Here is a 25,901-nt window from a genome sequence, read left to right as displayed (position 1 = left end):
GTATATATCTATACATATGTATATCTGAACCCTAAATTTATCAGCTCGGTCATGGACAACATGTTTCATCATCAGTTCTCTATAATCAAGAGTTGTCAGTATGGATCACATTTTTTTTAAAACTTTTTTCAAAATTGTTTGATTTTATATTGTTGTTATTGTTTAATTTGGACTCATTTTCCAGGTAACATTTTTTAAATAGTTGAAGGAAATACTAAATTTCATTTAGAGGTTGTTGGGTGTTTGTCCTATATTCTTGAAGAGGACCATGACATCAGATGATGACATGACTTGCAGTTGACTTTGATTTGAGTGAGGGAGGGCTGTGCTAGATCACCAGCCTCACTTTTCTCCTTCAGAACAATCTGAGTCCAGTGGCCTGATATTCATCAGGACCACTGGAGATGACCCAGGATGCAGTGTGGGACCCTGGCTGTTTTAGACTAGGGTCTTAATCAGATTCTCACTTTGAGTGAGACACACCCATTCAATGAATAGGTTTCTTTAAGTAGTTATTCAAGGAATGGTACTTTTTAATTCAAAACAAAACAAAACAAAACAAAACAGGAGGGGAAGAGAGGTTAGTGAAAATAGAGATGTATTTTTTTCCCCATCCAAATTTGTACAATTCCTGAAATCTACTTATTGGTATATGTGCAAGGATGAGGTCTACGAACTGGACTAAACAGTTAGAGGGCTTGTAAGAAGGCTATAGGATGGTTGGTTTTTATGCCATTTCTTGGAGCAATAGTAATATTAATTTTATTAATGTTCCCTGAGCAAGAGGTGAAAAGTAATGGGAATGAGGGATAAGTACAATTATATGTCTGTGTTGTTAAAGCTGTATGGTCCTTGTGGGTGGCTGGATGGAATGAGGCATTTTCTAGAGTTCTGTGTTTGGCTTGGTGTAACTCTGAGGTCAGAATAAGTACACTCATCTTCTAATCGGAGAGTGAAAAGTTGCATAGATGGTGAGAAACATGGAATAGTTTAGTGGGTAATGTTTAGAGGGTCTCTGACATATGAACAGCATATTTTAGGCAGAAAGCACATTTCTTCATCCTGATTATGTTGAGCCAGTTCTTGGAAGCTATAGTTATATTTACTGATTCTCTTGAATTCAATCCAGCAAATATATTTGGCACCTGCTATGTTCAAGAGGCAGCTACATTGTGCATGGCACTGGAGGTACAAAAATGAAGATAACAGTCTTTGTCCTCAAGATGCTTATATGCTGCTGAGGAGTGTAATATATAATATATACAGATAAACATAGTACAAGGTAGAGTGTGCCAAAAATTAAAACAGAAATTCAGACAAAATATTTTAGGAAAACTTTAGGAGAGGACAATTACAAATAAATGGTGGGATTCAGGAAAGGATTCAGTGAGATGCTGACAGCCAAGTTGATCCTTGAAGGAAGAGTATAATTCTGAAGATCAAAAATAAGAAAGGAGTGAATTTTCAAGAACAAAAAATTATAGTCTGTAGAAATTTAACATGTGGAGGTAGGAGAAGGCATTCAGAATTTGGAGAACATCCAAAGGAAGAGTTAACCATTTGAAAAAAAATCAGCAAAAAGTTAGTTATTGCTTAGTTTTCACAACAAAAACCTACTCATTTTTACTGTCATTTAGAAGGAAATAGTAAACCACTCTATTGTCTTTCCCAAGAAATCCCCAAATGGGGCAACAAAGAGTCAGATGTGCTGAAATGATTGAACACCAACCCTTTACTCCCTATATTCTGGTGGACCAATATGCACATTCATATAGAAAAAAGAGAGAGTGAGTCATAGTGCAAAGCAAACTGCTCTTAGACTTAGTAAGACCTGTGTTCAAGTCCTATCCCTCTACATGTTTGCTTATGATGGCACTCTGGGCAAGTTACTTAGCCCCTCCTTTCCAAGAATATAAATTGCAGAAAAGTTGCTGCTCTATATTGACAGAAGGATTTTCATTTTCAGAAGTCCCTTTCAGCAATAAAATCCCCTCTATGGGCACAATTAAAAATTTAAGTATTGAAAAGCCCTTGTTTACTCAGTATTACACTGAGTCTTATCAGGATCAGAATTTCACATTCCCCAAATGTCAGAATCCTAGAAAGAATCAGTCATTAGTATTTTTGTAGATATATTCACTGCTATCACAGTGGCACATGTCAGGTACATTAAATCCACTATTTCAGAAGGTCTAATTTCATGGTAGAACTACAATTCTTATTTCTTGTCAAACTGGCAAGATGGAACTCGTCTGGTCGACTAACCCAGATGGGGATTGGGGAGGAAAGCAATGGTGGAAGGGCAGGAGTCAAATAATACTTTGGAAAAAAGTGAGAATGAAGAGTCTAGCTATTTTTATTTGAAAGATATGATTTTTAAGACTGCTTTCTAATTACCTAAGACAGAGGAAGAGGTTGAAATACATACTTATCTTTAGTAAGCAGAATTTTACATATTGCATTTTGTAGATCTTGATATCTTTAAGAAAGTGACAGAAATGTAAATGATTCTCTGAGCTTCATCCTTCCCTTCAGCAGGTTTTACACTTTCCATTTTAAAGGTTTCTTACATTAAATATAGTCTCTTTGGAAATGTGGGACATGCACAAAAGAGACTAATGAGAAAGGAGATTTTTCAAACAGCTGAAAATAGATGGAACTCATTGGACCATATCCACAGGCAGGAATGGGAAGGAGACATTTATCAAGGACCCTAGCAATACTCATCATTATGGTAAACCACCACTTGTTTTTCTTTCTCCAACTTTTTTTAGATACTTCAGTGATGTAGTCAGAGACTTATATAGTCTAATAAGGTAGCCATGAGATGCATGCTTTCTGACTTAAACAGTAGATACCAATTGAAACCCTCCCTCTTCTCTTCAAACTTTGTTCAAAGCTTGAATTGACTTCAGTTGCCCTAGTGAGAAATGATAAACACTTATTCATAAATTATGTTATTTTTATTTCCATAGCTTCTGTAGTCTTATTTTCTGGGCAAATCCTAACTCAGATTAGTCCAAAGGTTCATGCTGGACATAAAATGAAATGACATATTAGTGGACCAGAGAACGTATTAAAATAATGATTAATCTCCTTCTGCATTTATGTTACCAGTTGATCCATGGTTATATGAGTGATTCTATGACTTTCCCCTCCTCATTCTGTTCCCCACAGTGCCTGCCTTCATTATGCCTAATTCCAAGTCATCTGTTTCTATACTCCTTCTTTCACTGATTGTCTCTATACTTTCTTTGCCGTTTGGCCTTGCTCCCTCAGTGCCTTATTAAAGTGTGATTGAAATCTTACTCTCTGCTGCCATCATGGTCTTTCCCAGCAAGTACCTATGGAACTGGAACTGTCTGCCCCATTGCATAATACCATAAATTAATTACCAATTCACATTTCATAGTGCCAGCTACATTGTAGGTATCTCAAAGACAGGGATAGAAATCTTGTGATCTTATAGACTCTGCTGAAGTGCCAGTTATATAATAAGTAGTTAAGAGATCATTTATAATTTTGGAGAGAATAGTTTCAGTCAGTTGATAGAGTTTGAAGTCAGATGGTAAAAGATTTAAACAATAATAAAATAGGTAGTATAGGCATCAATTTAGGGATATTGTTTTCAAGGCATTTAGGCATGAGGGAAGTAGAGATACAGGATGGAACCCAGTGGGAATGGACTTTTTTAAGGATGGGGGGGAATATAGAAAGGAGTGAAGAAAGCAGGGAAGTAGGTAATCGATAGGGAGACATTGAAGATTAGTGAGAGATTGGAGATAACAGAAAGGCAATAAGCTGGAGAAGATTCTGAGTTTTGCTGAATTAGGTATATGGATAATAGGTGGTATGCATTGTGTTCAGGCAGCCATCTTTCTTGCCTTCCTTTCAGTGATCAGTGATATTGTTGGGCTAATTTTCTTCATAATTTGTTCTAGTTCTGTTTATTTCACTATACATCAGTTAATGAAAATCATTCTATGTTTTTTCTCAATTCCTTCTATTTGTCATTACTTAATGTGTACCGATAATATTCAATTACATTTGAATATCACTTTATGGTCATTATTATCATTGTTGTTGAGTTATTTTGTTATGGACAGCCACTGTGTTTCCAATTCTTTTCTAGCATAAAAAAAAGAGCTACTAGAAATATTTTGGCAAATATTGGACCTTTCTATCTGGTTTAATTATTTTTTTTTTTTACTTCTTTGGGATCTATATCCAAAAATGGAATTACTTGGTCAAGGGGCATGTATATATTAATCATTTTTTCCTTACATATTTCTATTAAACTAAAATCTGGAATTGTTGGGTAAGTATACAAATCTACCAACAATTTATCAGTATGCTTGTCTTCCTTTAGCTGTGTTCGTACTCATTTATGTCTACTTTTTCTCTATTTGCAAAGAATGAGGTGAACCCCAGAGTTTGATAATTTCTATTTTTCCTATTATTATGTATTATATCACATTTGGGAGCATGTTTTTCTATGATAATTCATAATTTGTAGTTCTTTATGAAAGTTTTTTTCTTATTCATTGTCCATTTGTCTTTTTTTTTTATTTTTTATTTTATTTTTTTTTATTTTTTTAATGTTTAACAATCACTGCCATACAATTGCGATTTTATCCCTCCCCACCCACCCCCCACTACCTCCCTCCCTCCCCACGACTGCATACAATTCTGTATAGATTCTACATATACTTTCCTATTGAGTATATTTTCACTATAGTCATGCTATGTAGTCAGACTAAGATAAATGAAAGAATCCGTATAACAAATCAGAACATGATACACAAACAGATACACATACACAAACATGATCTGCTACATTATGTGAGTGACTTCCATATTTCTCTCTCTGAGTGTGGAAGGCATTTTGCCTTGAGGTCCACCATTGGGATTTTTTTTTTTTCAGAAGTTCTTGTGTTATTACAAAAATCTAAGTCTACCAGAAAAAACTCTCACACACTGTGGTTGTTGCTGTGCATAAAGTTCTCCTGGTTCTGCTCCTTTCACTCAGCATCAGGTCATATAAGTCCTTCCAGGCCTCTCTGAAGTCTTCTTGTTCATCATTTCTTATGGCACAATAGTACTCCATTACATTCATATACCATAATTTATTCAGCCATTCCCCAATTGATGGACATCCCCTTGACTTCCAGTTTTTGGCAACTACATAGAGTGCTGCTATAAATATTTTTGTACATGTGGGACCCTTTCCCATTTTTATGATCTCTTGGGGATATAGTCCTAGTAGCGATATTGCTGGGTCAAAGGGTATGCACATTTTTGTAGCCCTTTGGGCATAGTTCCAAATTGCTCTCCAGAATGGTTGGATGCGCTCACAGCTCCACCAACAATGAATTAGTGTTCCAACTCTCCCACATCCTCTCCAGCATTTATCATTTTCTTGTTCTGTCATGTTTGCCAATCTTATAGGTGTGATGTGGTACCTCAGAGTTGTTTTGATTTGCATCTCTCTAACCAATAGTGATTTAGAGCATTTTTTCATATGATTATAGATAGCTTTAATTTCTTCCTCTGAAAATTGCCTGTTCATATCCTTTGACCATTTATCAATTGGGGAATGACTTGTATGATTATACATTTGGATCAGTTCTCTATATATTCTAGAAATGAGGCCTTTATCCCCGAGCTTAGCTGTAAAAATTTTTTCCCAATTTACTACATCCCTCCGAATTTTGGTTGCATTGGGTTTGGTTGTGCAAAAACTTCTCAGTTTAATGTAATCAAAGTTATCCATTTTGCATTTCATAATGCATTCTATCTCTCCTTTAGTAAAGAATTCTTCCCTTCTCCATAGATCTGATAAATACACTATTCCTTGCTTCTCCAGTTTATTCATGGTATCAATCTTTATACCTAAATCATGTACCCATTTGGACTTTATTCTTGTGTATGGTGTCAGGTATGGGTCTATACCTAATTTCCGCCACACTGTTATTCAGTTTTCCCAGCAATTTTTGTCAAACAATGAGTTCTTATCCCAGAAGCTGGGGTCTTTGGGTTTATCAAACAGAAGGTTGCTATATTCCTTGCCTACTGCATCTTGAGTGCCAAGTCTATTCCACTTGTCTACCTCTCTGTTTCTTAGCCAATACCAAGTGGTTTTGATAATTGCTGCTTTATAGTACAGTTTGAGGTCTGGTAGCGCTAGGCCACCTTCCCAAGCATTTCTTTTCATTAGTCCCTTTGATATTCTGGACCTTTTGTTTTTCCAAATGAATTTTGATATTATTTTATCCAGCTCTAGAAAGTAATTGTCTGATAGTTTAATTAGTATGGCACTAAATAAGTATATTAATTTGGGTAGAATTGTCATTTTTATTATATTAGCACGGCCTACCCATGAGCAACTAATGTTTTTCCACTTACTTAAATCTGACTTTATTTGTGCAAAAAGTGTCTTGTAATTGTGTTCATATAGTCCCTGGGTTTGTTTTGGCAGGTAGACTCCTAAGTATTTTATACTGTCTACCCTAACTTTAAATGGGATTTCTCTTTCTATCTCTTGCTGTTGGACTTTGTTGCTAATATATAGGAATGCAGAAGATTTGTGTGGGTTTATTTTGTACCCTGCAACTTTGCCAAAGTTGTTTATTAATTCAAGTAATTTTTTACTTGAATCTCTGGGATTCCATTGTCCATTTGTCTTTTGGTAGAGTGCTCTTATGATCCACAATGGTCTTATATTTTTATGTCCACTCCTTATATATCTCAAACATTGTACATTTCTCGGTGATTTATGGTACTGAGCTGTTTTTTTCTAACTCAAAACCTTTTTATTCTTCTACACTGTTTTTGTTTGCTGAGAAGTGTTTTCATTTTATATGAAAGAAAGTGTCTATTTTGCCTTTCATGATATCTATATTACTTGTTTGGAAACCTAGCATTATCTTTTTTCTTAATTTTATTTATTTTATTCTGAATTCAAGAAATAAAATAAGCATTTCCATAACACAGTAGAATAGGAAAAAATATAATTGTGCATAAAACCAATGGTAACCATTTCTAGAAACCTAGCATTGTCTTAGGCTTGACTAAAGGTTTGCTAGTTGAGACACTTTGTATTAAGGACTAGCATTTTTCTCTACTAATAAATACTGTATACTCTCCATTGGGTTACATCTTCATTCACTATTTGCCAAAGAAACTGATGATATAGGTAGCATATGCAAATTAGTGTTTACTGGCATGAACTGCTTTATCATTTTCAGTAGTCTTATTACAAATTGTGTTTGCTTGCAATCTAAGGTTGCCCATTTTTTAACCTCTTATTCAGTGCCTATTGCGAGATCACTGAGTGTTATATAGGAAGTGCTCACCTTAGAAGCTGTTGAAGAGCATGAGAGAATTTTTCCCAGATGTTGCTGGGTCGATAAATTCAATGAACTCATTATTTTCTTTTTTGATGCAAAGTATCCCTTCAGAAAATTATCATTTACTCAGTAGTAAAGACTCTCATATTTCTGCTGTGCTGCCTATACTCTCCCTAGTAAAAAGAACAAGTCTTTAGCAATGCAGATAAAAATCTCAACTTCTAAATTGAGCACAAAATGAGATTTTACCCCCATTCATCTACTGAACAATGTATGGTCTCTTCTGTTTGTGCAAACAAATTATAAGCTATGCTTAAACTGAAAAGAAAAAGTAATTTTATGAATACCAAGAAACTCAAGCACAGAGTTTAGGAAATAACCCTGCAATCACTAAAGTGGGCAACATGAATTATCTGGAGCCTTGATTTGGAATTGGAAGGGGATCCAGAAGTCCTCAAGTCATAAAATCAGGATTACCTATGTAGAATTAATTTCTTTATTTTACAGATGAGATACTGAGGCTCTGAGAGAATAAGTGACTTGCAAAGGATCACACAGCTGGTTAGTTTTTGAGGCAGGATCTGAACCTATGGTGCTGTTTTTGTTTTTTTTTTGTTGTTGTTGTTGTTGTTATTCAGTCATGTCAGTTGTGTCCAATACTTTGTGACCCCATTTGGGGTTTTCTTGACAAAGGTATTGGAGTGGTTTGCCATTTCCTTCTCCAGTTCATTTCATAGAGGAGAAAAATGAGGCAGAGTTAAGGGACTTGCCTAGGTTCACACAGCTACTGACACCAAATCCACAGCCCCTATGCCATGTTGCTGCTGAGTCTAGTTGCCTCATTTTATAGATAATGAAATTAAGTTTCAATCAATCAGTGAAGACATTTGTTAAGTGCCTATGTACCTGGTACTGTGCATAGTACCAGGGATATAAAGAAAGAAAAAAGCAATTACTGCACTTAAAGAATTGAAGTACTTAACCTAAAGCAATCCATACAGCAATTGGCAGAATTGGGATTTGAACTGGGCTCCTCTGAGTCCAGACACAAAGCTGTTTTGCATATGTAGTCATTGGAAAATACAATAACTAAATAGTAATTGTTTCTCTTTTACCCAGGAACCCTGAGGGTCTTCCCCTCCCAGTTTGATTTCTTTTTTTAATTAAAGGGGCTATCCTTTAAGTTAGTTAAAGAAGTCTATTCTTTGAATGGGTATATCTCACTCAAAGTAAGATTGTGGTAAGACCTAAGCCTGAAAGGGCCAGGGTCTCACATTACATCCTGGGTCATCTCCAGATGTCCTGATGAACATCTGACCACTGAACCCAGATGGCTTAGGAGAAGAAGGTGGGGTTGGTGACCTCCCTCACTCAAATAAAAGTCAGCTGCAAGTCATGTCATCATCTTGATATTATGGTCCTCTTAGAGAATTAAGGACAAACACAAAAAACTAGCAGAGATCAATAGAGTTTTAAAAACATTTTACCCAATCCATTTTAGGCCCTGACCAGGAGCATGCTAAAGCCAACACATTCTAATCAGGAGATCTAATTCTTAAATTTTCAGCTTGATCACTTGCATCTTAGAAAATGGTAAATGCTACAAATCAAGGCTTTATTTATTGTTTTGTTGTTTGTCTAGACTTAAGAAGATAATGGAAAAAATGTTAATAATGCAGATTCAGCTTAAAAGTGTTCAATACATATATTTCTTTCCCAAATAGCTGTTAAACTGGCTCTGGCCTTAATTATTGCTACCTTTATCTATGTGTTGTTTAGTCATTTCAATTGTGGTTGAATTTTTTTTTCTTTTATTTAAATTAAATTATTTTATTTGTTTTCAATGTTCTACAATCATTTCCATATATTTGAGTTTTTTTCTCCTCCTTCTTCCTCATTCCCCGCCCCAAACCCCACTCCTACCCTGAGACAACATTCAATTTTATATAAGTTCTACAATACATTCTTATTAAATACATTTTGATCTTAGTCATGTTTCATAGAAGAACTAAAATGATTGGGAGAAATCATAAAACAAAACAAAAACAAAACATAATATGAAAGAAAATGGTCTGCTTCATTATGTGATCGAAGTCCATAGTTTTTTCTCTGGATACGGAAGTTATTTTGTCTCGAGTCCACTGGAAATTTTTTCAGTCCTTGCATTGCAATGAGGTACCAAGTCTACCAAAAAATTCCTTGCACACTGTGGTTGTTGCTGTATACAAAGTTCTTCTGGTTCTGCTGCTTTCACTCAGCATTGGTTCATACAAGTCCTTCCAGGCCTTTCTGAAGTCATCCTGTTCATCATTTCTCATAGCACAATAGTATTCCATTACATTCATGCACCACAGTTTATTCAGCCATTCCCCAATTGGTGGACATCCCCTTGATTTCTAGTTCTTGGCCACCGCAAGGAGAGCCACTATAAATATTTTTATACATGTGGGACCCTTTCCAATTTTTATGATCTCTTTGGGATACAGTCCTAGAAGCAGTATTGCTAGGTCAAAGGGTACACACATTTTTGTAGCCCTTGGGTGTAGTTCCAAATTGCTCTCCAGAATGGTTGGATCAGCTTACACCTCCACCAACAATGAATTAATGTTGCAACTCCCACCATCTTCTTCAACATTTATCATCTTCCTGCTTTGTCAAGTTAACCAGTCTGATAGGTGTGATATGGTACCTCAGGGTTGTTTTGATTTACATCTCTCTAATCAATCGTGAGAGTATTTTTTTATATGGCTATAGACAGCTTTAAATTCTTCATCTGAAAACTGCCTGTTCATATCTTTTGACCATTTATCAATTGTGGAATGACTTGTATTCATATACATTTCACTCACTTCTCTATATATTTTAGAAATAAGGCCTTTATCACAGACACTAGTTGCAAATATTCTTTCCCAGTTTTCTGGTTCCCTCCTAATCATGGTTGAATTGGGTTTGTTTGTGCAAAACCTTTTCAAATTAATGTAATCAAAATTATCCAGTTTGTACTTTATACTGTTTTCTATCTCTTGATGAGTCAAAAATTTCTCCATTCTCCATAAATGTGACAAACACTATTCCTTGCTCCACTAATATGTTTATAGTATTAGTCTTTATACCTAGATCATGTACCCATTTGAACGTTATTCTTGTGTATGGTGTCATGCGTTGATCTATGCCCAGTTTCCACCACACTCATCCAGTTTTCCCAGCAATTTTTGTCAGACAGTGAGTCCTTATCCTAGAAACTGGTATCCTTGGGTTTATCAAACAGTAGATTACTACATTCTTTGACTTCTGTGTCTTGAGCACCTAACCAATTCTGCTGGTCTACCCCTCTGTTTGTTAGCCAGTACCAAGTGGTTTTGACAATGGCTGCTTCATAATGCAATTTGAGATCTGGTAGGGCTAGGCCACCTTCCCTAGCATGTTATTTCATTAGTTCCCTTGATATTCTGGAACTTTTGTTCTTCCAGATGAATTTGGTATTATTTTTTCTAGCTCTAGAAAATAATTATCCAATAGTTTGATTGGCATGGCACTGAATAAGTAAATTAATTTAGGTAGAATTGTCATTTTTATTATATTGGCTCAGCCTACCCAGGAGCAACTGATGTTTTCCCGCTTACTTAGATCTGGCTTTATTTGTGTGAAAAGTATTTTTTAATTGTGTTCATATAGTCCTTTGGTTTGTTTTGGCATGTAGACTCCCAGATATTTTATAGGGTCTATCTTAACTTTAAATGTGATTTCTCTTTTTATCTCTTCCTGTTGGGCTTTGTTGGTAATATATAGAAATGCAGATGATTTTTGTTGGTTTATTTTGGAGCCTGCAATTTTGCCAAAGTTGTTTATTATTTCAAGTAGCTTTTTCCTTGATTCTCTGGGATTCTCTGAGTATAACATCAGATCATCTGCAAAGAGTGATAACTTAGTTTTGTCTTTGCCTGTTCTAATTCCTTCAATTTCTTTTTCTTCTTTTATTGCTGCAGCTAGTGTCATATTGAATAGTAGTGGTAATAATGGACATCTTTGTTTCACCCCTGATCTTATTGGAAACGCATCTAGCTTATCCCCATTGCACACAATGCTTGCTGAAGGTTTTAGGTAGATACTCATTATTTTATGGAAAGTTCCATTTATTCCTATTCTCTCCAGTGTTTTCAATAGGAACGGGTGTTGCATTTTGTCAAAAGCCTTTTCTGCATCTATTGAGATAATCATGTGGTTTCTGTTAGTTTTGTTGTTGATATGATTAATAATGCTAACAGTTTTCCTAATACTGAGCCAGCCCTATATTCCTGGTATGCATCTTACCTGATCATAACGTATTATTCTTGTGATAAGTTGCTGTATTCTTTTTTGCTAATATCTTATTTAAAATTTTTGCATCTATATTCATTAGAGAAATTGGTCTATAATTTTTTTTCTCTGTTTTGACTCTTCCTGGTTTAGGTATCAGAAACATATTTGTATCATAAAAAAGAATTTGGTAGGACTCTTTCTTCACCAATTTTCCCAAATGGTCTATATAGTTTTGGAATTAACTGTTCTTTACATGTTTAATAGAATTCACTTGTGAATCCATCTGGTCCTGGAGATTTTTTCCTGAGGAGTTCATTGATGGCTTGTTCAATTTCTTTTTCTGAGATGGGGTTGTTTAAGTATTCAACTTCCTCTTCTGTTAAATCTGGGCAATTTTTTTTTTAAATAATCATCCATCTCATTTAGATTGTCAAATTTATGGACATGCAATTGGGCAAAGTAATTTCTAATCATTGTTTTAATTTCCTCCTCATTGGAGGTGAGTTCACCCTTTTCATTTTTGATTTTGGCAATTTTTTTCTTTCTTTTCTTTTATTCAAATAGACCAAAGGTTTATCAATTTTATTGATTTTTTTCATAAAACCAGCTCTTAGTTTTATTTATTAATTCAATAGTTTACTTAATTTCAATTTTATTAAACTCTTCTTTGGTTTTTCAGTACTTCTAATTTGGTATTTACTTGGGAATTTTCAATTTGTTACTTTTCTAGCTTTTTCATCTTCATGCTCAATTCATTGATCTCCTCTTTCTCTATTTTATTTGTAGCTATTCAAAGACATAAAACTTCCCCTAAGAGCTGCTTTTGCAGTATCCTATAAGATTTGGTAGCTTGTCTCTTTATTTTTCATTCATTTGAATGTAGTTGTTGATTGTTTCTATGATTTGTTTTTTAACCCACTCCTTCCTTAGGATTAGATTATTTATTTTCCAATTAATTATTAGTCTATCTTTTCATGGCCTTTTATTACACAAAATTTTTATTGCATTATGATCTGAGAAGGATGCATTCATTATCCTTGCCTTTCTGCACTGGTTTGTGAGGTTCTTATGCCCTAGTACATGGTCAATTTTTGTATATGGACCATGTAACGCTCAGAAAAATGTATATTCCTTTCTATCCCCTTTCAATTTTCTTCAAAATCTATCATATCTACCTTATCCAGAGTTTTATTCACATCCTTACCTTCTTTCTTGTTTATTTTGAGATTAGATTTTTCATGTTCAGAGAGGGAGAGTTTGAGGTTCCCCACTAGTATAGTTTTTCTGTGTATTTCTTCCTTCATTTCTCCTCTAAGTATTTAGATACTGTACCACTTGGAGCATAGATGTTTAAAAATGATATCGCTTTGTTGTCTATGGTGCCTTTTAGCCAGGCATAGTTTCTTTCTTTATCTCTTTTGATTAGATCTATTTGCGATTTTGCTTTGTCTGAGATTAAGATTACTACCCCTGTTATTTTTACGTCAGCTGACGCACAGTATTTTCTGCTCCAACCTTTTACCTTTACCCTGTGTGTATCTCTCTGTTTCAAATGTGTTTCTGGTAAGCAACATATTGCTGGATTATGGTTTTTAAACCAATCTGCAATCCATCTCCATTTTATGGGAGAGCTCATCCCATTCACATTCACAGTTATGATTACTATCTGTGTCTTTCCCTCCATCCTCTTTCCCCTCTTTTGTGCTTTTAATTTTCCCCTTTCCCTTCCCCTCCACAATAGAGTTTAAATTTTTGGTCACTGCCTCCCTCAGTCTGGCCTTCTTTCTTTCAGCCTCCCCTCCCTTTTACTCCCCCTTTCCCTTACTACTTGTTCTCTCCCTTTTAGCCTCCCCTCCATTTTCTTTCCCTCTTCCCCTCCTCCTGCCTATAGAGCTATTTAGATTTCTATACTTAACTGAGTTTTTTGTTCCCTCCTTGAAACAAATCAGATGAGAGTAAATTTCAAATAATGCTCATCTCCCTCCTCTCTTTCCCTCTACTGTAATATATTTTTGTGACTCTTCCTGTGATATAGTTTACCATTTTTATGCCTCCTCCCTTTCACATCTCCTGTTACAGTCTCTTTGCACCTTTAAATCACATTTTTAACATATAATTTACTTTGTACCCCTCCCTCTGTCTATGTATATCCTTTTTATATATCATGATAGATATACAATTCTCAAGACTAGCAAGTATCATCTTCCCTTAAAGGGATGTAAACAAATTGCCCATATTGAATAACAAGTTTTTTCCCCCCTGTTTACCTTTTTATGTCTCTCTTGGGATGTGTGTTTGAAGATCACATTTGCTATTGAGTTCTAGCCTTTTCGTCAGGAAATTTCATCTGCATATCCCTTATTTCATTGAATGTCTATCTTCTTTCCTGAAATATTATGCTCAACTTAGCTGGGTAATTGGTTGTGATCCCAGCTCCTTTGCCTTACAGAATATGATATTTCAATAGCTTCAGTCTATTAATGTAGAAGCTGCAAGGTCTTGTGTGATCCTTACTGTAGCTCCTTGATATTTGAATGGTTTCTTTCTGGCTGCCTGCATTTTCTCCTTTACTTGATAGTTCTGGAATTTGGCAATGATGTTCCTTGGTGTTTTCAGTTTGGGATCCCTTTCAGGAGGTGAATGGTGGATTCTTTTGTGACTATTTTGCCCTCTGGATCTAGCAGATCTGGGCTGTTTTCCTTGATGATTTCTTGGAAGATATTGTCCAAGCTCAATTTTAATTATGTCTTTCTGGTAGACCAATCATTCTTAGATTTTCTCTCCTGGATATATTCTCCAGATCAGTTTTTTTCCATCTAGGTATTTTACATTTTCTTCTATCTTTTCATTCTTTAGATTCTGTTTGACTATTTCTTGATGTCTCATAGGTTCATTAGCTTCTACTTGCCCGATTCTAATTTTTATGAGATTGTTTTCTTCCATTAACTTTTGCATCTCCTTTTCCATCTGACCAACTGTTTCTTTTAAGGAGTTATTTTCTCCAGTTAGTTTTTGTACTTCCTTTTCCATTTGTCCAATTTTCTGAGTTAGGTTTTGTAATTCCTTTTCCATGTGTCCAATTTTTTTTTCTTTTTTATTTGAAATACAACTTTATTATAATCTAAATGTAAAAGGAATGGAAATGACAGTAACAAGCATATTCACCACTGAATACTGTGATGGGACTGCAGCTACCTTATATTTGAAACTCAAGTGGATGTAATTGTGATTCAAAACATTTAAATATGCAGGTCCAAAATATGACATATATTTTTTGAACTGCCACATTCACTCTGAAGCTCATTCATTTCCTTCAGCATCCCAAAGATTAAGCCCATGTTCTGCTCAGCTATATAATTAAGTGGCAATCATGCTGCACCACTGACATCACAGGACAGTTGGCTATAAAACTAAATCTGTCATGCTGGACTTCATTCTCTTACAGGTCATCATCTTCATCAGGGAGCGCAGTTGTCTGAGCAATCTCTAACTCCTGCTTGTTCTGTGTACAGCCAGTGCTGGATCCATGACAGCCTCTGGAGGTGCAAGCGCAGGCATGGCAATAAACTCCAAATTAAGATCTCTAATAAGTTTTCTAGCAAGCCAAAGGAAGGGTTTCTCAAAGTTGTAGTTACTTTTGGCTAAGATGTCATAGTACTGTAGATTTTTCTTCTTATGACACACAGTTGATTTTGCTTTGACTTTTCTGCCCTTAATATTCACTTTGTTGCCACACAACACTATAGGGATATTTTCACATACTCATACCAGATTTCAATGCCAATTAGGTACATTCTTGTAAGTATCTCTTGATGTTATATTGGAGCTTGGATGTAATAACCATCTCTCAGACCACCAAATTTCTCTTGGCCAGCTGTATCCTATACATTGAATTTAATCAGACCTCTGTTAGTATGGAACATGAGAGGATGGATCTCAACACCCAGGGTGGCTACACACTTCTTCTCAAATTCACCTGTCAAGTGACATTTTACAAATGTGACTTTCCCAGTACCTCCATCTCCAACTCATCCAAGTTTAAACTGCACTTGGAGTTCTCCTTGGGTGACCATTGCCATGGCTCTTCCAGAAACATCTCTGTCTCTGCCTGACTGAACAATGGAAAGAAGGTAGAAGCACCAATTTTTCTTTTAAAGTGTTCTGTGATTTCCTGTTTCATATTTTTAAAATAATTGGTCAGTTTTTCTTCTGTTTCTCTAACTTAATTTTTAAAATCCTTCAGTTCTTCCAAGAATGCTCTTTGGGCTTGCAACCGGTTCATATTCCCTTCTGAAGTTTCAGATGGAAGTACAGCCTCAATGCTGACCTTTTTGGTATTTATATTTTGGTCTTTGTCCCCATAGAGAGATTCTATGGTCTTTTCTTTACTGCTTTGCTTCTTATTCATGATGATCACTGTTTTCCTGACTTTTAAAGCAGATCTCTGCTTTTGGGGCACAAGGGGCTGTGTCCCATAGTTCTTGTGTTTTGAACATGATGCTTTGTGTGTTGTAGCCTCTGTTTATTTCAGCTAGAAGCTAAAATACTGCATCCTACCTGGTGCTGAACAGGCTGGTGAGAGAAAGCAGAGGCCAGGCGAAGTCTTTCTGGGTTTCTCCAGAGCTGCCCTGGAGTTAGCTGTGTTAAATGTGGGGGAGCTATGGTCTGGCTACAGCAGATCTCGTCTGCTGAGCTGGAGTATAGGCAAGCTCAGTGGTTGGTGATCTGGTCTGCTCTAGTGTCTTCTTGCTTCCCCTGTGATGCTGAGTTATGCCTGGGATGCTGGTGTTAGTGGTTGCAAGGCTCCACCCCCCCTGGGGCTCAAGGTCTCCTCCCAGTGTCCTGAGGTGGGACTGTCTGGGGCAGTTCCTGTTCTGCATTGGTCCCCTTCAGCCACAGCAAGAAGGGCCCTCCTTAGCAATTTTCCTAACCTCACATGCTAAGAGACTGTTTACCCCTTCAGCTGTTTCCATTGTTTCAGAAATTTTCCTGGGGAAATATTTTACGGGTCTTTCAAGGTCAACAAAGGGAGGGGGAGAGCATTTACCAATCTCTCTGCCATCTTGGCTTCCAGAAGTTCAAGTAGTTGATTTACTGACATTTAATCTGCGGACTGATAGTCTCAGGAGCAGTCGCTGCAGATACCTGGGGCTCCACAGCTGTCACTTGCTTGGTTCTGCTGGACTTCTGTCCTGAGCTGATATGACCAAGATTTCACACTGCCTCAGACTGCCCAGGGCTTCTTTCTCATCCCTATAGTGGCAGGAACAGCACTGGTACAGCCTGTGCATTGTGCACTCCTCCGTTCTCCCACAAAATATCCTTCCCGTTGACCTTCCAGTCTGTCCTGGGCTGTGAATGTGCCACAGTCTGTCTTCTATTGGATTCTGCCCCTCCAAAATCCATCCATATTCTCTTTTTAGAGATAGCTGGAGGAGTTCGTCTAAGAGTTTAGGTGAGTAGTTGCTCTCACTCCATTGTCTTGTGGCTGAATCTTCTTGACCCCATTTTGCGTCTGCTTGGCAAAGATAAGTTTACCATTTCCTTCTGTAGCTTATTTTATGGATGAGGAAAATGAGACAAATAGGGATAAGTGACTTGCCCAGGGTCACACAGCTAGTAAGCATCTGAGGCCAGATTTGAATTCAGTTTTTTCTAACTCCAGGCCCAGTTCTCCATCCCCTTTGCACTTGGTTTCCAATCTATAGGAACATACTTCAAGGAAATAGGAGAATGGAAGTCAATTATATCAGTTATAACCCTGGGGAAAAGGTCTCTTCTCACAATATCTTGATTCCACTTTTTGTGTCTTTGAGAATAGAGAGAAGATAGATGGCAGAGAAAGTCAGAGCTGAGATGGTAACTAGTCTTTCTTTCCCTTTCTGCTCTTATAACCACCCAGGTCTCTTTACATTGGAGAAATGCTCTTTGTTCCACCATCAGTAGCTTTCAAACAAGGCAGACAATTGAGATCTGGGCTTATATCACTTTATTATTTTGAAAGTAGTAGCTGTAATGTAGTGAAAGATAAAAAGCCCTGAATTAGAAGCCATAAAACATGAGCTATAGCCCCTATCCCTCTGAAGAACTCTGGTATATACATATATATATATAATAGATAGGAAAGAGAAGACATAGGAGAAGTCATTTGTATCAATCATTCAATTAACCTACTCCACTTAAAGCAACTATCTTAATCAAGTGGGAACACCTCTATTTAGTAAGTCAATTTGTCAATGATTCTAGAATAGGCTCAAGAAGTCTGATCAGTTTTAAAGAAGTGAAAACCATAGATGAAATAGTGATGCTACACAGGAAGTGTGTTGGGATTGGCTTAAGAGACGACCACAACATGTGGGTTTTATATAAAATAGCAAGTCAGTTGGAAACCTGAGCATTTCAGTGAGTGGGCAACATAGAAGAGAGAGGAGGTCCAATCAAATCCATTGGTAGAGAGCTGTAGTAGGGAGCAGCAGAAGAAGTTCTATCTCTTTTCCAACCCTTTACCAACAAAAGACTCTGCAAACTTTGAAATGTTCTGGAAAATTTTGGCTTAGTAGTCTCCCTGGAAAAGCAGTGGCTAGCAGTGAAATCTATATCAAGGTATAAAGCAGATCTGCTCAACTTGGTGGTAGGTAGGGACCAAGATTAAAATAGGCCAAACTTCTTTGTGCTGCAAATATGTTAGATTAGAGACAGACAATTGTTTTTTGCCACAGGTCACAATTCAGAGAAGAAGAGTGCACAGTGGCAACCCTACATTTTTAGGGGTCTGCAGATCAGTTGCAAATTCTGTAGTCCTCCTTTAAAGACAAACTAGACAGATGAAAGGCAGCTTCCAGCCTCCTTAAGACACATGACAGAAATCAATTCTATACTTAAGAGGATTCCAGAAAAGGAGAAAAGTACTTCTAGCAACCAGGATTTGTGACTTATATTTTTACCATATATGTATTCTAATCTTCAGTTCATTTTCCCCTGCACTCTGTATGTCTTTGTGGTAAAGTGTATTCCAGACTCTTTGGAGAATGCACACTATTTCTATCAATAGTTATTGTATCAATTTAGGAATAGCCCTTTGTAAAAGATAATTATTCCTAGTAGATTAATTGATCTATATTGACAATCAGTTGGGACTTCCTTCCTGTTGGTGTATATGAGATACAGAATTAGAAAGACAGGCTGAACCTTTATATGGTGTCTCCAGAATCCTCATAAAAAGAGTAGATACTCAATCTCTGGTAACTATATCTGCTGGTTTGCATGGGACACTTGGGAGTAACTCCAACACTTAAGCTTCAGATTCAGGAAATAGTTTGAATATGAAACTTATTGCTGTCAGGTAAGGAAATCACAGAGAGGGCATGCTGCAAATTGATCTTCTGAAGTCTGTAAATGATATACTTACTTTAAGTTTCCCTAGGATGAGCTAACACTGTGGAAAAAAGGGCCTGTAGCAGGAAACAGCTTACAGTCATTGATGCCACCACTCCAATGATGTTAGACCCATGTAGAAATGAGGGCCACTAATTTCCCATAAGGATCTCTGTAGGTTAGATATTGATTTAATTTTAAAATATATTATCTATGTTTTGTTGTATTTTTATTAATTTTGGTATTTTCTAGTTACAATTTAGTCTGACTCATGGGTATTGTGAGACCCAAAGTCTATGTATCTGACAATGTTGTCCTATATTTCATTTCCTAATTATGATTAAATCTATTCTACTAATTTCTGGGACCAGTTCATTATCCATCAAGTTCACTATTGCTTGAGTATGCTGAGGTAGGCATTAAAGAGGATTTAAGGGAGGAGAGAGCATTTGAGGTAGCTTTAAAGGATAGGTAGGGACACAATGGAAAGCCATGAGGGAGAGGGAAACATCTCATAGGCGTAGTTAAGAGTATGAACAAATAATAGTAACTGACATTTATAAAGTGAATCAACATTTTACAAAATACTTTATATGCATTTTCTCATTCAATCCTCACAACAACCCTGTGAGGTAGGTACTATTACTACTCTTTTACAGATGAATAATCAAAGTTTGATAGAGTTTAAAGAATTGTCCAGCTAATAATTGTCTAAAGTGGCATTCAAATCTAGGTCTTACCAGTGTCAATCCAATAGTTTATCTACTATGCCATAATGTTTCTTCTAGGTGATGGGTAAGTACAAGAAATCGATGAAGTTTCTATTTCTCTTTTACATTTAGAGACACTAGGGAACATTTAGTTTCATCCACACATATAAACAGTGACCCTATATTAGGCTTTGATTTTTCCCCAGAACAGTTATATTTTGGGAGATTTGGGACCGTGCTGTACAAAATAGAAAGAATAGTCTTGAGTTACGATGGATGATGCAGTCACAGAAAATTGAGAGTTGACTATATTTCCAAGCAATATAGAAGATCATAAGCAATTATGTATTCAGAAGGGAGGTTAACAGAGAACCTAGGAAATAATAGCAAGTTATGTGTAATTTCCTGATGGAGAGGAAAAGCCCAGTTTATAAAGAGCCTATAGGTTATTCCCAGATGATGCTATCCAGTAGTGCATGACATCTGAGAGTTACACATGTGTCTTTTTTCCTGGATAGCAAAGATACTGGCAGATGCAGGAGCACTGATGGGACAAGATTCCAGGGTCACAATTCTGAGAAGCAGTTTCTCTGAGCCACAAGGCCAGAGAGATGAGAGACCCTGACCTAAGAAGTCAGACATGAGAGCTCAATACAGTGTCACCATAGGGAGGTCAGTGAGAAGACACTGTGAGAGGCAGCAGGAGTGTGTTGGAGCCAGTGACATCATTCTGTCATTCTGCATTGCAGAATGGCAGAAAGAGTTTGATAGGAGCACAAGTTAATATAGACAAAGAATCAGATAACTCCTGGACAAAAAGAAGCCTGGAGTGGGTAAGAAAGGGGAAATGGAGACACTGGAATATGTAAAGAAATTTTTTTGTCTCTGTTCACTGTTGTTTTGTACACATTCTTTGGACACAAATTGACATGGAATAGAGATATAGATCTTCAGAAATATCTGCTGCTGGACAGAAAGCCTCCCTAAGTCTTACTGTTAATTTGAAGCTGTTTTATGAGATTGGAATAATTACATTAATTTGAAAAAAATGAAAATGTGGACTTTTGCTGCCCAGTTCTACTATATCCCTCATTAAGTGAATGGTTAACAACAGTAAGAATATTGGAGGAGAAGGATGTTGGTAAGGGGGAAGAGAGGCTGGGGAGAGGGACAAAAAGAACACATACCTATTTGAAAAACATCTAGGGCTAGTTGTAATGAAAATGCATATCCTAGAAATATAACATCAGTTTTACATTTACTTAAGAAAACAATTCAGGATAGTCATATATGCCTGTAATCTTTGCAGTGAAAAAGGTTGAGACATGTATCATACATGTTTCAGAGTTCTGAACTACATATAGTAGGGCTAAAGCTAACTGGGTATCATCACTAAGTTTAGCACCAATATGGTAAATCTCTGAAAGCTGGGGCCCCTGAAAGGACTAGGGACAGAGGTAAACCAGCCCATGTAGGAAACAACATAAAAGCTTGTATGCTAATCAACTGTAAGATTGAACTTTGTGAGTGTTCACTCCACCTCCAGTCTGGGCACATAAAGAAAACCCAAAGCAAAGCAAAAAAGCAATTAGTGAAATAAATTAGCTGAAAGGCACAAAAATAATAAAATTCTCCATAGTGGTTTTGTAGAACAAGATGAAGTATCCTGAGAAAGTAGAATCTTATGTTTTAATCAAATCACTTAATTTGAAGGGTTATCATTAGAAAGAATGGATACTGTGACTTTGGATAAGTCATTTCTTTGGATCTCAGCTTTCTTGTTTTGCAGGTCACTCTATAAGATGAAAGCACTAAATTCCTTTGTCTCTGAGGTTCCTTCTAGCTCTAATATTCTACAATTTTGTATTTTGGGTGCATTGTTGTGGCTGAATAAAGTTGACTCCATGGATGATTTGATAGATTTTGGCACTTGGAAGATCATAGAATTACAGGATTTCAAAGGCAGCAGGGCGTCAGATTGTATATAGTCCAACGCACAACTGGATGGGAACCCTTATTAAAATAACTTTCATAATTGGTAACCCAGGCTCTATCTGAAGATTTCTCATGAGGAGGAATGCTCTGTTTCTCAAGAGACATATTCCAATTGAAGACAATTTAATTCTTAGGAATTTTTTTGGCTTACATAAAACCAAAGTCTGTCTTGTTGCAACTTCTACCCTCCACTCCCAGGTCTAAAAGAGCCAAGCAGAACAAGGCTACCTATTCTTTCTAATGATAACCCTTCAAATCAACCAACGATCAATCAACATTTACTAGGTGTCAGGCACTATGCTAAGTGCTAGGGATACAAAAAGAGTCAAAGGATGATCCTTGCATTCAGGGATCTTACAATCTAATTGGGGAAACAATTAGTAAATATATACACAAATACACAAACACACACACATAAATCAAGCTATGTATATAGGATAAAAAGGAAATAATTAACAGGAGGAAGACACTAGAATTAAGAAGAATCAGGGAAATCTTGTAGAAGATGAGAATTTAATTGGGACTTAATGTAAGCCAGGGAAGTAAATAGGCAGAAAGGAAGAGAGAGAGCATTCTAGGCATAGGGGTCAAACAGAAAAAAATGACTGAAACTAAGAGATGGAATATATTTTGGAAGAACAATCAGGAGGCAAGTGTTACTGGATCAAAGGGTACATGGAAAGGGTAAAAAAAGATTGGAAAGGTAGGAAGGGACTAGGTTATGAAAGGCTTTGATTGCCAAACAGAGCATTTTGTATTTGATCCTGGAGGTAAGAGGAAGTCAGTGGAGTTTATGAAAGGCAGAGAGGAGGCAGGATGATATGTTTGGACCTGTGCTTTGGTAAAATTGCCTGAGTGGCTGAATGAAGAATGAATTGAAGTCAGGAGAGAGTTGAGGAAGGCAGACTCATAAGCAGATTGTTTGTCTTTTGTTCTTTTTTTTTTTACATGCATAATGTGCTGTTTTATTTTTTTTAATGTTCATTTATTTTTAGTTTTCAACATTCATCTCCACAAAATTTTGAGTTCCAAATTTTCTCCCCATCTCTCCCTCCCTCACCCCGTAATGTCTTGCATTCTGATTACCCCTTCCCTCAATATGCCCTCCCTTCTATTACACCCCTCCCTTCCCTCATCCCCTTCTTCTCTCTTTTCTTGTAGGGCAAGATAGGTTTCTATACTCCATTACCGGTATTTCTTATTTTGCAGTTGTATGCAAAATCAATTCTCAGCATTCATTCCAAATACTTTGAATTCCAACTTCTCCCCCTTCCTCTCTTCCCACCCATTCCCACTTAGAAGGCAGGCAATTCAATATGGGCTGTATATACGTAGTTTTGCAAAAGACTTCCATAATGGTCATGTTGTATAAGACTAACTATATTTCCCTCCATCCCATCCTGCTTCTCATTTATTCTGTTCTCTCTTTTGACCTTGTCCTTCCCTAAAAGTGTTTGCTTCTGATTACTCCTTTCTCCCATTGGCCCTGTCTTCTATCATCCCCTTCACCCCACTTGTCCCCTTCTCCCCTACCCTTCTGTAGTGCAAGATATATTTTCATACCAAACTGACTGAGCATGTTATTCCCTCAAGCCAAATATGAAGAGAGTAACCTTCCCTTTTCCCTCTCACATCCTCCCTTTTCTTCTCCATTGAAGAAGCTTTTATTATTTTTTATTTTTGTATTTCTTTTATTATTAGCCTCCTTGATGAGTGATAATTTACCCCATTGCATTTCTCCCTTTCTCCTCCCAATATATTCCTCTCTCGCCCCTCAATTTTATTTTATTTTTTTAGGTATCATCCCTTCTTATTCAACTCACCCTGTGTTCTGTGTGTCTGTGTGTATGTGTGTTTGTGTGTGTATAATCCCTCTAACTACTCAAATACTGAGAAAAGTCTCAAGAGTTACAAATATTATTCTTTCATGTAGGAATGTAAACAGTCCAACTTTAGAACGTCCTTTATGTTTTCTCTTTCCTCTTTACATTTCCATGCTTCTTGTGTTTGAAAGTCAAATTTTCTATTCAGTTCTGGTCTTTTGATCAAGAATTCTTCAAAGTTCTCTATTGCATTGAATGACCATTTTTTCCCAGAAGCATTATACTCAGTTTTGCTGGGTAGGTGATTCATGGTTTTAATCCCAGTTCCTTTGACTTCTGGAATATCATATTGCCAGCCCTTCAATCCCTTAATGTAGAAGCTGCCAGATCCTATGTTATCCTGATTGTATTTCCACAGTTTTCAAACTGTTTCTTTCTGTCTGCTTGCAATATTTTCTCCTTGACTTGGGAAGTCTGAAATTTGGCTACAGTATTCCTAGAAGATTCTCTTCTCAGATCTCTTTCAGGAGGTTATCTGTGGATTCTTCAATATTTATTTTGCCCTCTGGTTCTAGAATATCAGAGCAGTTTTCCTCGATAATTTCATGAAAGATGCTGTCTAGGCTCTGTTTTTGATCATGGCTTTTCAGGTAGTCCTACAATTTTTAAATTTTCTCTCCTGGATTTATTTTCCAAGTCAGTTGTATTTCCAATGAGATATTTCACATCATCTTCTTTTTTTTCATTCTTTTGGTTTTGTTTTGTAATTTCTTGGTTTCTCATGAAGTCATTAGCTTCCATACTATTTTTAAAGAACTATTTTCTTCAGTGACCTTTTGAACCTTCTTTTTCATTTGGCTAATTCTGTTTTTTAAAGCAACCTTCTCCTCATTGGTTTTTAGCACTTCTTTCACCAATTGATTTAGCCTTTTTTTTAAAGGTGTTATTTTCTTCAGCATTTTTTGGGTCACCTTTAGCAAGCTGTTGACTTGTTTTTCATGATTTTCTTCCATCTCTCTCATTTCTCTTCCCAATTTTTCCTCCACCTCTCTTACTTGGTTTTCAAAATCCTTTTTGAACTCTTCCATGGTCTGAGATCATTGCATATTTATTTGGAGGTTTTGGACACAGAATCCTTGCCTTCTTCTGATGTTATGCTTTGTTCTTCCTCATCTGAAAGAAAATGCCTTTTCACCAAGAAAACCTTCTATAGTCTTAATTTTTTCTCCCTTTTTTGAGCATTTTCCCGGTCAGTTACTTGACTTTTGAGATCTTTGTCTAGAGGAGGGTATGTTCTGGGGACCTGTAAGTTCTCAGTTCCTCCAAGATGGCACAATCAAGGAAGAGGTATTTCTTCCTCCCCTGACCTGTATGCTGGTCTGGGAGCAACCAAAAACTTTTCTGCCCAGAATCTGCCCTCTCAAGAGCCTCCACCAGCTCCACTGACAGTGCTTCTCCTCACTCCTGGGTGGATCTCAGGGCTGAGAATCAGATTAGTGGCTCAATTCCCCTCAAGGGCTCTAGGTGGAGAGTTCCAAAAATGGCAACTGCTGCTGCAGTGCCTGCTGCTTGAAGTCCAGATAGAACTCCCATATTCTAGTTGAAAGAGCCCTCCCACTGACATCTGAAACTGTCTGTCGCATTTGTGGGTGGAGAAATCTGGGAACTTCTGCCAGTGGTGCCCTGAGTCCTCTTCTGGGTTCTGTTCTTTCTGCTCTGCACTGGTCTGCACTTGCCACACTGGTCTGATCTCTTGTCTTTTGTTCTTGAAGAGGACCAAAATGACATCATGACATCAAAGTCAATGTGCAGGGTGTCTGGTTGTGACTGATCATGCCAGTACAAGCTGGGGAAGGCTCTACACAAGTCAGGCACAAATAGTCCATATGACCATTTGGAAGGGAAATTTCTCTAAATTTGCACATCTCAAAGTTCTTTTGAGCTACAACAATTCTACTTTGCTCAAAGAGTTTAGAACTTTTTTTTGATGCAGGTGTATCATACTGGGTGATCCTGTACCAGTATCTACTATGTCTCACAATCAATACCGATGGTCTTCAGAGAGACCTTGAAAGTGTCATTGTATTGCTTTTTTTGACCTCCATGTGAGTGCCTGCCTTGTGTAAACTCACCATAAAATAATCTTTTAGGTAAATGTGTGTTTGATCTTTAAGCAATGTGGCCAGCACATCAGAGTTACACTCTGCAGTAGAGTTTGAATGCTTGGAAGTTCAGCTTGAGAAAGGACCACGGTACCTTATCTTGCCAAGTGATTTTCAGAATCTTCCTCAGACAATTCAAATGTAAGTAGTTCACTTTCCTAGTATGACTGATAGACTATCTACGTCTCT

At 36.8% G+C, this 25,901-nt stretch overlaps 1 pseudogene; it reads right to left on the bottom strand.

Annotated features, from left to right (window-relative positions):
- Window positions 1–15,087: 15,087 nt before the first annotated feature.
- Window positions 15,088–15,727, bottom strand: LOC140525982 (GTP-binding nuclear protein Ran pseudogene; annotated as a pseudogene).
- Window positions 15,728–25,901: the final 10,174 nt, after the last annotated feature.

The sequence above is a fragment of the Notamacropus eugenii genome, chromosome 1, assembly GCF_028372415.1.
Source record: "Notamacropus eugenii isolate mMacEug1 chromosome 1, mMacEug1.pri_v2, whole genome shotgun sequence".
Lineage (NCBI taxonomy): Eukaryota > Metazoa > Chordata > Mammalia > Diprotodontia > Macropodidae > Notamacropus > Notamacropus eugenii.
The sequence above is the reverse complement of the archived record's forward strand: the minus strand, read 5'-3'. Positions and strand labels throughout refer to the sequence as shown.